Source organism: Schistocerca gregaria, chromosome 2 (assembly GCF_023897955.1).
Source record: "Schistocerca gregaria isolate iqSchGreg1 chromosome 2, iqSchGreg1.2, whole genome shotgun sequence".
Taxonomy (NCBI): Eukaryota; Metazoa; Arthropoda; class Insecta; order Orthoptera; family Acrididae; genus Schistocerca; species Schistocerca gregaria.
In genome coordinates this window covers 1015707471-1015719508 of record NC_064921.1, presented here as the reverse complement: position 1 = coordinate 1015719508, position 12038 = coordinate 1015707471, and the positions used below count along the sequence as shown (strand labels likewise).

At 49.5% G+C, this 12038-nt stretch overlaps 21 non-coding genes across 21 annotated transcripts; 7 read left to right on the top strand and 14 right to left on the bottom strand.

Moving 5' to 3' along the window:
- The first annotated feature begins 370 nt into the window (after window positions 1-370).
- Window positions 371-442, top strand: Trnap-cgg (transfer RNA proline (anticodon CGG)). The gene has a single exon. It is a non-coding gene; the product is annotated as a tRNA-Pro (tRNA).
- A 195-nt stretch (window positions 443-637) lies between these two features.
- Window positions 638-710, bottom strand: Trnav-aac (transfer RNA valine (anticodon AAC)). The gene has a single exon. It is a non-coding gene; the product is annotated as a tRNA-Val (tRNA).
- Window positions 711-868: 158 nt separating this feature from the next.
- Trnav-uac (transfer RNA valine (anticodon UAC)) lies at window positions 869-941 on the bottom strand. The gene has a single exon. It is a non-coding gene; the product is annotated as a tRNA-Val (tRNA).
- Window positions 942-1353: 412 nt separating this feature from the next.
- On the top strand, window positions 1354-1425 carry Trnap-cgg (transfer RNA proline (anticodon CGG)). The gene has a single exon. It is a non-coding gene; the product is annotated as a tRNA-Pro (tRNA).
- Window positions 1426-1620: 195 nt separating this feature from the next.
- On the bottom strand, window positions 1621-1693 carry Trnav-aac (transfer RNA valine (anticodon AAC)). Its single transcript has one exon. It is a non-coding gene; the product is annotated as a tRNA-Val (tRNA).
- A 158-nt stretch (window positions 1694-1851) lies between these two features.
- Window positions 1852-1924, bottom strand: Trnav-uac (transfer RNA valine (anticodon UAC)). The gene has a single exon. It is a non-coding gene; the product is annotated as a tRNA-Val (tRNA).
- A 412-nt stretch (window positions 1925-2336) lies between these two features.
- On the top strand, window positions 2337-2408 carry Trnap-cgg (transfer RNA proline (anticodon CGG)). Its single transcript has one exon. It is a non-coding gene; the product is annotated as a tRNA-Pro (tRNA).
- A 195-nt stretch (window positions 2409-2603) lies between these two features.
- Trnav-aac (transfer RNA valine (anticodon AAC)) lies at window positions 2604-2676 on the bottom strand. The gene has a single exon. It is a non-coding gene; the product is annotated as a tRNA-Val (tRNA).
- A 158-nt stretch (window positions 2677-2834) lies between these two features.
- Window positions 2835-2907, bottom strand: Trnav-uac (transfer RNA valine (anticodon UAC)). Its single transcript has one exon. It is a non-coding gene; the product is annotated as a tRNA-Val (tRNA).
- A 412-nt stretch (window positions 2908-3319) lies between these two features.
- Window positions 3320-3391, top strand: Trnap-cgg (transfer RNA proline (anticodon CGG)). Its single transcript has one exon. It is a non-coding gene; the product is annotated as a tRNA-Pro (tRNA).
- A 195-nt stretch (window positions 3392-3586) lies between these two features.
- On the bottom strand, window positions 3587-3659 carry Trnav-aac (transfer RNA valine (anticodon AAC)). The gene has a single exon. It is a non-coding gene; the product is annotated as a tRNA-Val (tRNA).
- A 158-nt stretch (window positions 3660-3817) lies between these two features.
- On the bottom strand, window positions 3818-3890 carry Trnav-uac (transfer RNA valine (anticodon UAC)). Its single transcript has one exon. It is a non-coding gene; the product is annotated as a tRNA-Val (tRNA).
- Window positions 3891-4302: 412 nt separating this feature from the next.
- Window positions 4303-4374, top strand: Trnap-cgg (transfer RNA proline (anticodon CGG)). The gene has a single exon. It is a non-coding gene; the product is annotated as a tRNA-Pro (tRNA).
- Window positions 4375-4569: 195 nt separating this feature from the next.
- Trnav-aac (transfer RNA valine (anticodon AAC)) lies at window positions 4570-4642 on the bottom strand. Its single transcript has one exon. It is a non-coding gene; the product is annotated as a tRNA-Val (tRNA).
- A 158-nt stretch (window positions 4643-4800) lies between these two features.
- Window positions 4801-4873, bottom strand: Trnav-uac (transfer RNA valine (anticodon UAC)). Its single transcript has one exon. It is a non-coding gene; the product is annotated as a tRNA-Val (tRNA).
- A 412-nt stretch (window positions 4874-5285) lies between these two features.
- Trnap-cgg (transfer RNA proline (anticodon CGG)) lies at window positions 5286-5357 on the top strand. The gene has a single exon. It is a non-coding gene; the product is annotated as a tRNA-Pro (tRNA).
- Window positions 5358-5552: 195 nt separating this feature from the next.
- On the bottom strand, window positions 5553-5625 carry Trnav-aac (transfer RNA valine (anticodon AAC)). Its single transcript has one exon. It is a non-coding gene; the product is annotated as a tRNA-Val (tRNA).
- A 158-nt stretch (window positions 5626-5783) lies between these two features.
- Window positions 5784-5856, bottom strand: Trnav-uac (transfer RNA valine (anticodon UAC)). The gene has a single exon. It is a non-coding gene; the product is annotated as a tRNA-Val (tRNA).
- A 412-nt stretch (window positions 5857-6268) lies between these two features.
- Trnap-cgg (transfer RNA proline (anticodon CGG)) lies at window positions 6269-6340 on the top strand. Its single transcript has one exon. It is a non-coding gene; the product is annotated as a tRNA-Pro (tRNA).
- Window positions 6341-6535: 195 nt separating this feature from the next.
- Trnav-aac (transfer RNA valine (anticodon AAC)) lies at window positions 6536-6608 on the bottom strand. Its single transcript has one exon. It is a non-coding gene; the product is annotated as a tRNA-Val (tRNA).
- Window positions 6609-6766: 158 nt separating this feature from the next.
- On the bottom strand, window positions 6767-6839 carry Trnav-uac (transfer RNA valine (anticodon UAC)). The gene has a single exon. It is a non-coding gene; the product is annotated as a tRNA-Val (tRNA).
- Window positions 6840-12038: the final 5199 nt, after the last annotated feature.

Genomic DNA, 12038 nt, shown 5'->3' with positions numbered 1-12038 from the left:
CAGCCTCTCTCCCGTCCGCGAATGCACACGCGACGGTTCTTTTGACAGCCTGGAAACCATTACAGCCGAGGGCTCAAGAAGTCTTCGGGGTGCTCGAGAGGGTGTCTGCCGTAGCACCCCTAACGAGATAGCGGCGTTTCCCGCAGTCGTGATTGCAAGTCATAGCAGCAAAAGCAATCACTTTCTTAGCAGCAGGGAGTGCGAGCCCAGCGGCAGCTCTACATGAAGGTACCAATAGCCCAGGAAGGCCGCCGACCGCGGGAATTCGCGCCGCCCCCATCCCGCCAGCCTACACGAGACTTTCCAGAGCACCCTGGACCACATCGAGGCACCCAGTGCACTGAAATAATAGTCATTCGCCATGTCAGATGGCTCGTTGGTCTAGGGGTATGATTCCTGCTTCGGGTGCAGGAGGTACCGGGTTCAAATCCCGGACGAGCCCTAGCGTTTTGTGCAAACTGATCGCACATGAGTGGCTGAGTCGATGCAAAATGCTCGGCGGCAGTATCAAATGAATTTCATATTTGATGTGAGCAATTGACACTCTGATCCGACGTGTGAAGGCGATTACGAAGGTTTTTGGGTACAGATGGAAGCAGATGCATGTTACTATGTCTTGTTTTTAATGATGAAAAAGTGTTTCCGCCCGGGATCGAACCGGGGACCTTCTGCGTGTTAGGCAGACGTGATAACCGCTACACCACGGAAACTACTTGTGTGCGCCATACCTTAGAGACAACTCGTGCTGATGTTGACATCGTAACTAAAAAATTAAATAAATGCGCTTCTTGCATAACAAAGGTACATGCAGAAGATCCTCACATGACGTGGCTCACTGGAGTACAATGCGACACAGGCAAGAAAATACTGTTCCCGCCCGGGATCGAACCGGGGACCTTCTGCGTGTAAAGCAGACGTGATAACCGCTACACTACGGAAACTGCGGACGGGAGGAGTCCATCCCCGTTCACTCGAAATTACCTCAGCCTCTCTCCCGTCCGCGAATGCACACGCGACGGTTCTTTTGACAGCCTGGAAACCATTACAGCCGAGGGCTCAAGAAGTCTTCGGGGTGCTCGAGAGGGTGTCTGCCGTAGCACCCCTAACGAGATAGCGGCGTTTCCCGCAGTCGTGATTGCAAGTCATAGCAGCAAAAGCAATCACTTTCTTAGCAGCAGGGAGTGCGAGCCCAGCGGCAGCTCTACATGAAGGTACCAATAGCCCAGGAAGGCCGCCGACCGCGGGAATTCGCGCCGCCCCCATCCCGCCAGCCTACACGAGACTTTCCAGAGCACCCTGGACCACATCGAGGCACCCAGTGCACTGAAATAATAGTCATTCGCCATGTCAAATGGCTCGTTGGTCTAGGGGTATGATTCCTGCTTCGGGTGCAGGAGGTCTCGGGTTCAAATCCCGGACGAGCCCTAGCGTTTTGTGCAAACTGATCGCACATGAGTGGCTGAGTCGATGCAATATGCTCGGCGGCAGTATCAAATGAATTTCATATTTGATGTGAGCAATTGACACTCTGATCCGACGTGTGAAGGCGATTACGAAGGTTTTTGGGTACAGATGGAAGCAGATGCATGTTACTATGTCTTGTTTTTAATGATGAAAAAGTGTTTCCGCCCGGGATCGAACCGGGGACCTTCTGCGTGTTAGGCAGACGTGATAACCGCTACACCACGGAAACTACTTGTGTGCGCCATACCTTAGAGACAACTCGTGCTGATGTTGACATCGTAACTAAAAAATTAAATAAATGCGCTTCTTGCATAACAAAGGTACATGCAGAAGATCCTCACATGACGTGGCTCACTGGAGTACAATGCGACACAGGCAAGAAAATACTGTTCCCGCCCGGGATCGAGCCGGGGACCTTCTGCGTGTAAAGCAGACGTGATAACCGCTACACTACGGAAACTGCGGACGGGAGGAGTCCATCCCCGTTCACTCGAAATTACCTCAGCCTCTCTCCCGTCCGCGAATGCACACGCGACGGTTCTTTTGACAGCCTGGAAACCATTACAGCCGAGGGCTCAAGAAGTCTTCGGGGTGCTCGAGAGGGTGTCTGCCGTAGCACCCCTAACGAGATAGCGGCGTTTCCCGCAGTCGTGATTGCAAGTCATAGCAGCAAAAGCAATCACTTTCTTAGCAGCAGGGAGTGCGAGCCCAGCGGCAGCTCTACATGAAGGTACCAATAGCCCAGGAAGGCCGCCGACCGCGGGAATTCGCGCCGCCCCCATCCCGCCAGCCTACACGAGACTTTCCAGAGCACCCTGGACCACATCGAGGCACCCAGTGCACTGAAATAATAGTCATTCGCCATGTCAGATGGCTCGTTGGTCTAGGGGTATGATTCCTGCTTCGGGTGCAGGAGGTCCCGGGTTCAAATCCCGGACGAGCCCTAGCGTTTTGTGCAAACTGATCGCACATGAGTGGCTGAGTCGATGCAAAATGCTCGGCGGCAGTATCAAATGAATTTCATATTTGATGTGAGCAATTGACACTCTGATCCGACGTGTGAAGGCGATTACGAAGGTTTTTGGGTACAGATGGAAGCAGATGCATGTTACTATGTCTTGTTTTTAATGATGAAAAAGTGTTTCCGCCCGGGATCGAACCGGGGACCTTCTGCGTGTTAGGCAGACGTGATAACCGCTACACCACGGAAACTACTTGTGTGCGCCATACCTTAGAGACAACTCGTGCTGATGTTGACATCGTAACTAAAAAATTAAATAAATGCGCTTCTTGCATAACAAAGGTACATGCAGAAGATCCTCACATGACGTGGCTCACTGGAGTACAATGCGACACAGGCAAGAAAATACTGTTCCCGCCCGGGATCGAACCGGGGACCTTCTGCGTGTAAAGCAGACGTGATAACCGCTACACTACGGAAACTGCGGACGGGAGGAGTCCATCCCCGTTCACTCGAAATTACCTCAGCCTCTCTCCCGTCCGCGAATGCACACGCGACGGTTCTTTTGACAGCCTGGAAACCATTACAGCCGAGGGCTCAAGAAGTCTTCGGGGTGCTCGAGAGGGTGTCTGCCGTAGCACCCCTAACGAGATAGCGGCGTTTCCCGCAGTCGTGATTGCAAGTCATAGCAGCAAAAGCAATCACTTTCTTAGCAGCAGGGAGTGCGAGCCCAGCGGCAGCTCTACATGAAGGTACCAATAGCCCAGGAAGGCCGCCGACCGCGGGAATTCGCGCCGCCCCCATCCCGCCAGCCTACACGAGACTTTCCAGAGCACCCTGGACCACATCGAGGCACCCAGTGCACTGAAATAATAGTCATTCGCCATGTCAGATGGCTCGTTGGTCTAGGGGTATGATTCCTGCTTCGGGTGCAGGAGGTCCCGGGTTCAAATCCCGGACGAGCCCTAGCGTTTTGTGCAAACTGATCGCACATGAGTGGCTGAGTCGATGCAAAATGCTCGGCGGCAGTATCAAATGAATTTCATATTTGATGTGAGCAATTGACACTCTGATCCGACGTGTGAAGGCGATTACGAAGGTTTTTGGGTACAGATGGAAGCAGATGCATGTTACTATGTCTTGTTTTTAATGATGAAAAAGTGTTTCCGCCCGGGATCGAACCGGGGACCTTCTGCGTGTTAGGCAGACGTGATAACCGCTACACCACGGAAACTACTTGTGTGCGCCATACCTTAGAGACAACTCGTGCTGATGTTGACATCGTAACTAAAAAATTAAATAAATGCGCTTCTTGCATAACAAAGGTACATGCAGAAGATCCTCACATGACGTGGCTCACTGGAGTACAATGCGACACAGGCAAGAAAATACTGTTCCCGCCCGGGATCGAACCGGGGACCTTCTGCGTGTAAAGCAGACGTGATAACCGCTACACTACGGAAACTGCGGACGGGAGGAGTCCATCCCCGTTCACTCGAAATTACCTCAGCCTCTCTCCCGTCCGCGAATGCACACGCGACGGTTCTTTTGACAGCCTGGAAACCATTACAGCCGAGGGCTCAAGAAGTCTTCGGGGTGCTCGAGAGGGTGTCTGCCGTAGCACCCCTAACGAGATAGCGGCGTTTCCCGCAGTCGTGATTGCAAGTCATAGCAGCAAAAGCAATCACTTTCTTAGCAGCAGGGAGTGCGAGCCCAGCGGCAGCTCTACATGAAGGTACCAATAGCCCAGGAAGGCCGCCGACCGCGGGAATTCGCGCCGCCCCCATCCCGCCAGCCTACACGAGACTTTCCAGAGCACCCTGGACCACATCGAGGCACCCAGTGCACTGAAATAATAGTCATTCGCCATGTCAGATGGCTCGTTGGTCTAGGGGTATGATTCCTGCTTCGGGTGCAGGAGGTCCCGGGTTCAAATCCCGGACGAGCCCTAGCGTTTTGTGCAAACTGATCGCACATGAGTGGCTGAGTCGATGCAAAATGCTCGGCGGCAGTATCAAATGAATTTCATATTTGATGTGAGCAATTGACACTCTGATCCGACGTGTGAAGGCGATTACGAAGGTTTTTGGGTACAGATGGAAGCAGATGCATGTTACTATGTCTTGTTTTTAATGATGAAAAAGTGTTTCCGCCCGGGATCGAACCGGGGACCTTCTGCGTGTTAGGCAGACGTGATAACCGCTACACCACGGAAACTACTTGTGTGCGCCATACCTTAGAGACAACTCGTGCTGATGTTGACATCGTAACTAAAAAATTAAATAAATGCGCTTCTTGCATAACAAAGGTACATGCAGAAGATCCTCACATGACGTAGCTCACTGGAGTACAATGCGACACAGGCAAGAAAATACTGTTCCCGCCCGGGATCGAACCGGGGACCTTCTGCGTGTAAAGCAGACGTGATAACCGCTACACTACGGAAACTGCGGACGGGAGGAGTCCATCCCCGTTCACTCGAAATTACCTCAGCCTCTCTCCCGTCCGCGAATGCACACGCGACGGTTCTTTTGACAGCCTGGAAACCATTACAGCCGAGGGCTCAAGAAGTCTTCGGGGTGCTCGAGAGGGTGTCTGCCGTAGCACCCCTAACGAGATAGCGGCGTTTCCCGCAGTCGTGATTGCAAGTCATAGCAGCAAAAGCAATCACTTTCTTAGCAGCAGGGAGTGCGAGCCCAGCGGCAGCTCTACATGAAGGTACCAATAGCCCAGGAAGGCCGCCGACCGCGGGAATTCGCGCCGCCCCCATCCCGCCAGCCTACACGAGACTTTCCAGAGCACCCTGGACCACATCGAGGCACCCAGTGCACTGAAATAATAGTCATTCGCCATGTCAAATGGCTCGTTGGTCTAGGGGTATGATTCCTGCTTCGGGTGCAGGAGGTCCCGGGTTCAAATCCCGGACGAGCCCTAGCGTTTTGTGCAAACTGATCGCACATGAGTGGCTGAGTCGATGCAATATGCTCGGCGGCAGTATCAAATGAATTTCATATTTGATGTGAGCAATTGACACTCTGATCCGACGTGTGAAGGCGATTACGAAGGTTTTTGGGTACAGATGGAAGCAGATGCATGTTACTATGTCTTGTTTTTAATGATGAAAAAGTGTTTCCGCCCGGGATCGAACCGGGGACCTTCTGCGTGTTAGGCAGACGTGATAACAGCTACACCACGGAAACTACTTGTGTGCGCCATACCTTAGAGACAACTCGTGCTGATGTTGACATCGTAACTAAAAAATTAAATAAATGCGCTTCTTGCATAACAAAGGTACATGCAGAAGATCCTCACATGACGTGGCTCACTGGAGTACAATGCGACACAGGCAAGAAAATACTGTTCCCGCCCGGGATCGAGCCGGGGACCTTCTGCGTGTAAAGCAGACGTGATAACCGCTACACTACGGAAACTGCGGACGGGAGGAGTCCATCCCCGTTCACTCGAAATTACCTCAGCCTCTCTCCCGTCCGCGAATGCACACGCGACGGTTCTTTTGACAGCCTGGAAACCATTACAGCCGAGGGCTCAAGAAGTCTTCGGGGTGCTCGAGAGGGTGTCTGCCGTAGCACCCCTAACGAGATAGCGGCGTTTCCCGCAGTCGTGATTGCAAGTCATAGCAGCAAAAGCAATCACTTTCTTAGCAGCAGGGAGTGCGAGCCCAGCGGCAGCTCTACATGAAGGTACCAATAGCCCAGGAAGGCCGCCGACCGCGGGAATTCGCGCCACCCCCATCCCGCCAGCCTACACGAGACTTTCCAGAGCACCCTGGACCACATCGAGGCACCCAGTGCACTGAAATAATAGTCATTCGCCATGTCAGATGGCTCGTTGGTCTAGGGGTATGATTCCTGCTTCGGGTGCAGGAGGTCCCGGGTTCAAATCCCGGACGAGCCCTAGCGTTTTGTGCAAACTGATCGCACATGAGTGGCTGAGTCGATGCAAAATGCTCGGCGGCAGTATCAAATGAATTTCATATTTGATGTGAGCAATTGACACTCTGATCCGACGTGTGAAGGCGATTACGAAGGTTTTTGGGTACAGATGGAAGCAGATGCATGTTACTATGTCTTGTTTTTAATGATGAAAAAGTGTTTCCGCCCGGGATCGAACCGGGGACCTTCTGCGTGTTAGGCAGACGTGATAACCGCTACACCACGGAAACTACTTGTGTGCGCCATACCTTAGAGACAACTCGTGCTGATGTTGACATCGTAACTAAAAAATTAAATAAATGCGCTTCTTGCATAACAAAGGTACATGCAGAAGATCCTCACATGACGTGGCTCACTGGAGTACAATGCGACACAGGCAAGAAAATACTGTTCCCGCCCGGGATCGAACCGGGGACCTTCTGCGTGTAAAGCAGACGTGATAACCGCTACACTACGGAAACCGCGGACGGGCGGAGTCCATCCCCGTTCACTCGAAATTACCTCAGCCTCTCTCCCGTCCGCGAATGCACACGCGACGGTTCTTTTGACAGCCTGGAAACCATTACAGCCGAGGGCTCAAGAAGTCTTCGGGGTGCTCGAGAGGGTGTCTGCCGTAGCACCCCTAACGAGATAGCGGCGTTTCCCGCAGTCGTGATTGCAAGTCATAGCAGCAAAAGCAATCACTTTCTTAGCAGCAGGGAGTGCGAGCCCAGCGGCAGCTCTACATGAAGGTACCAATAGCCCAGGAAGGCCGCCGACCGCGGGAATTCGCGCCACCCCCATCCCGCCAGCCTACACGAGACTTTCCAGAGCACCCTGGACCACATCGAGGCACCCAGTGCACTGAAATAATAGTCATTCGCCATGTCAGATGGCTCGTCAAGTCGCGAGTCAGCCGCCGAGCGGGACGGACGTGTGGCGGAGCTGGACGTCTGGCTGTAGTAAACACAGGCTGAGTCGCTGCGTTTGAGGTTAGTGGTGCTGCTACGCCGCTATTCGTGTTGCACTTGTATTCATGAAGTTCTAGAATGAATAGGTCGAATTATTTGAGGAAAGACACAATCAAGTTTACTTTCGATCGAAATTTCGTTCGACCTAAAGCATTTGAAATTAAAGCATGGTTTATCGAAAAAGTATTGATTAACGGTGATGATGTTGTCGGAGTTTATCTCTCGTTTGTGACAAATGCTGTGTATCTGAAGATGAAAAGTCCAGAATTATGTAGTTCCATTGTGGATCGTTGCGGAGGTAGCGTGAAGTTTAATCATTCTGATGGGAATGTGAGTGACGTTGCTGTTAGCCATGCTGGGTACGGGATTCGTACGATCAGAGTGTTTGAGCTCCCTTTTGAAATTCCGCCCGAAGAACTTAATGTTGCCCTTCGGCCTTATGGCAGAATTATTTCCAATGTGGCAGAAAGGTGGTCTGAAGCTCATATGTTTCCTGTCTTGAACGGCGTAAGGCAAATTAAGATTGAATTACAGAAGCATGTCCCCTCTTATCTTAATATTTGTGGGTATCGTGCTTTGATTATCTATGATGGGCAACCGCGGACTTGCGCTTTATGCAATTCCACGGAACACATTCGTGCAGAATGTTCACGGAGGCGTGTCCCGCAGTTACCGCGTGACGAGATGCCGAGTTCCGGCCCTGTTGTTGGTATGAAGTTGTCATACGCTGCCGCTGCTGACTTCCGCAGCCGAGGCGAGTCGGTGCCGCCTGTGCGCGGGGAGCCTGCTGCCTCGCGGGCGGTTGTCGATGATACTCCGGCTTCAAGCTCTAGATTTGTGGATGGTCTGCCGATCAGCTCCGCGCCCCTCGAATCTATGCCGACGCCAACTTTTTCCAACTCTCCCACTGTGGTTGCTCGTTCTTCCGCGGACTCGGCCGAAGATCCCCAAATACCCGCAACGGAGGTTTCCTTGCGTCGTCAGGATTCCCACCAACGTGAGGATATTGCCACTAGCTTCCGAGGAGTGGACGCTCCAGGCATCCACTCTGCGGGAACTATGAACGAAGATAGCAATCTGGACATTGGTTTCACGTTGGCGCCCACAGAAGACACTTGCGTCAAGGAAACCACAACGAGCGATAGTGTAGAATTGGAGACTGGGTTGCTACCAGTGGGAGCCATGGAAAAAGATGCGCCTCCTTCTGCCGTTGTGGAATGCGATACGCGGACTTTTGTCCGAAAAAAGGAACAGGCGACGTCAGACGTATCATCCGGTACTTCTCCTGACAGGTCGCAAACTTCATCTCCTGCTAGATCGCCGAAGAGATCTTCGAAGAAAGGCAAGAAGAGGAGATTGGCACACAAAGCAGCAGAGAGTTTAGCTCCTGCATTGCGGGAAAAGTTAAAACATTTAAGGGATAATGAACGACTACGAGAACAATGCCCAGTAGCACGAGTTAACGAGTGTACTGAAGCGGAGATGAGTCGTGCCGATGCAGATGATCTTCAACAACAACCTCGCGCACCGCTTGGCGTCGCAGGTTTGCAGACCGGCACTACTATGGATTTAGACCGAACTGTCTCAGGAAAAGGACTTGATTGGGCCGATGCCCAAGAAGATCGCACCGACCACGGAATGGAGATGGACCTGACACATGCTAGTGGCATTTAATTTTTTTTTTAATGTCTATTTTTCTTTCTGACAGACAGAATGGAATGGTACAGACGTGACTCTGCATGGGGTATACTTCATTAGCCAATTTCTTTTACCTGCACCTATGCCAACGGAACTGACATATAATGTGACCACGATCAATATAAATCGGATTCGCAGTGAAACGAAAGTCGCTTCTTTAAAAGATTTCCTTTACCAGTCGGATACTGATATAGCCCTCCTACAGGAATTTAATGTCCACAACTTTTATGTCCCAGGTTTTCAAGAGATTTTAAATATTGCACCGGAAGCCACATGTGGGACTGCGATCCTTGTCAAAGATGGTATTGATGTGAAGGATATCTGTCTGTTAGAAAATGGGAGGGGCATCAGTTGTAAAATTTTTACTACTACTGTTTTAAATGTATATGTCCCCTCTGGTAACAACGCTAGAGATGATAGGGCTAATTTTTTTAAGAACGATATGGTCTATTTACTTAAGGGGAATCCGGCGGAAGCTTTAATCGGTGGTGACTTTAATTGTGTACTTCACGAAAAGGATCAGCGACCAAATTTTAACTTCTCCAGGGAACTGGCGGCTTTGGTGACAAATATGAAGTGGACAGACGTGTGGGAAAGCAAATACCCCACGTTAGTCAAATTTACGTACATCAGTAGTCGCTCGCAAAGCAGAATAGACAGAATATACGTCACAGCAAACCTGGAAAATAAAATCAGTAGTATCGAAGTAATTCCCACTACCTTTTCGGACCATCTCGCAGTGAAATGCAGCATTCGGTTTCAGAAGCAAGGAACGTATTGGGGTCGCCCCTTATGGAAGCTGAATACCCATATGTTGTTCGAGGGTGCCCTATCAAGAACAGTAGCGGAGGTATGGCAGGCTGCTCTACGTATGCGCCATAAATACAGCTCTCGCCTTGCGTGGTGGACCTCATGTGCTAAAAAGAAATTGAGATCATCCCTAATAGCTTACGGGAGGGAGCGAGCGATGTGGTCTCGCAATACCGTTGAATTTTACTATACATGCTTAAGGGAACTATCAGCTCAGCAGATGACTGATGAGGTTTTCATTGAAATAAAGAAGATCAAGGCTCACCTCATAAGTCTCAAGCGACAACAGCTGGAGGGTTTAAAAATTAAATCTCGTGTCCCGACAACGGTGGAGGACGAAAACGCATCGCTGTACCACTTACTCGAACATGAAAGAAATAGAAGACGAGCGTTTATTGCTTGTCTTAGAGTGGGCGATAACCGGGTGCTGACGGAACACTCTGACATTTTAAATGCAGTTTATGGATTTTATCGTACGTTATATACTGATACCCGGTATAATCTAGACTGTGCGAACGATTTGCTACGAACTACAGGTATCGACAACGTTATCAATGACGAGGACAATGTGTCCCTTACCACTGCGATCACATGTGAGGAGGTGTTTGATATACTTAAATATTCGCCTACCCGTAAGTCCCCAGGGCCTGATGGCTTGCCTGTAGAGTTTTATTGTAAATTTTGGCCTCTCATCGGTAATCAATTCACAGAAGTGATAAATGAAGTGTTGCAAGGTGTTACTGTTCCACGCGAGTTCAAAGAAAGCGTAACTGTGCTAATACCAAAGGGAAGGAACGCGACAGTTAAAGATCTCAATCAATTGAGACCAATATGTTTGATGAACTCGGATTATAAAATAATTGCACGTGTACTGAAGGAAAGACTGAGACCTCTAATGGAGAAGATCATAGGTGACCACCAAACCTGTCTCTCGGGGCGGAATATTTTTAAAACTGTTTGTGAATATAGGGATGTCTCTGCAATTTTTGCAACGTCATCCTCACCAGGAGGCCTTGCCTTTATCGACTTCTCAAAGGCTTTTGACAGGGTCAACCACTTATTTTTGTTCAGAACGTTGACCTATGTGGGTTTTAGTCAACATTTTGTGCAAGTTTTAATTAACATTGTTGAAGGCATCCAAACACAAGTGTCTGTAAATGGGCATTTCACTCCACCCATTGAAATTCGCAACGGCGTCCCGCAGGGAAGTCCTTTGTCAATGCTCCTGTATGTTGTTGCACTGGAGCCTTTACTAAGGAGACTCGATGTCGATCTTGAGGGCATCACGATATCTGGCGTTAACAACGTCACCAATGCATATGCTGATGACGTTGGAGTGGTTATTCGTAGTAACGAAGATTTAGAGAAATTAACTACGAATATTCAGATCTTTTGTGAAGCTACAGGCGCTAGGGTTAACGAGGTGAAGAGTTCGTTTTTAAATCTTAAAGGTCTTCAAGATGTCCGTTTGGAATGGGCACGCTCCGTCGATCGTCACACCGCTCTGGGTGTCACCTTTTACCGATGTCCGCTTCAGACCATGACCTACAATTGGAAGAAAGTACTGGATACAATCAGAGGAGCCACAATACTCAATCAGACCAGACATCTGAACATTAAACAACGAATCAGAATAATTAATTGGTCCATTTTATCAAAAGCTATATATATAGGTCAAATATTGCCAGTTTCGAAACCCATTGCCAAACGTATAATGAGTATCATTTGCCGATTTATATGGACAGGGAATATTTTTAGAGTAGCAGTCGGTACAGTTACGTTACCTTCCGCTGAAGGTGGCCTAGGTTTAACAGATATATGGCGGAAGACTACGGCGTTATATATAAAGAGGACCCTACAAATTATAGAAAAACATCCACATAGTATTACAGCCAGGCTGTATCGACTCCTACAGCCAGAAAATTTACGTCCACCCATAAATATAGGCGGAATTAATTATAAATTGAAATATATTCGCCAGTTCTTTTTAGAGATTAGCTACATGGACAGTATTGTCACGAATCCACAATCAAGGAATTGCAGGAAATTAATGGAACTCTTAACAACGAAAGAACATGTCAACAAAATGGAGTGCAGATATCCCGACAAAGACTGGAAAAGAATTTGGAAAAATATTAGTAATCGTGAACTGTCTTCCGACATTCAGGCAACCTGGTACCGAGTTGTTAATAACGTAGTTTC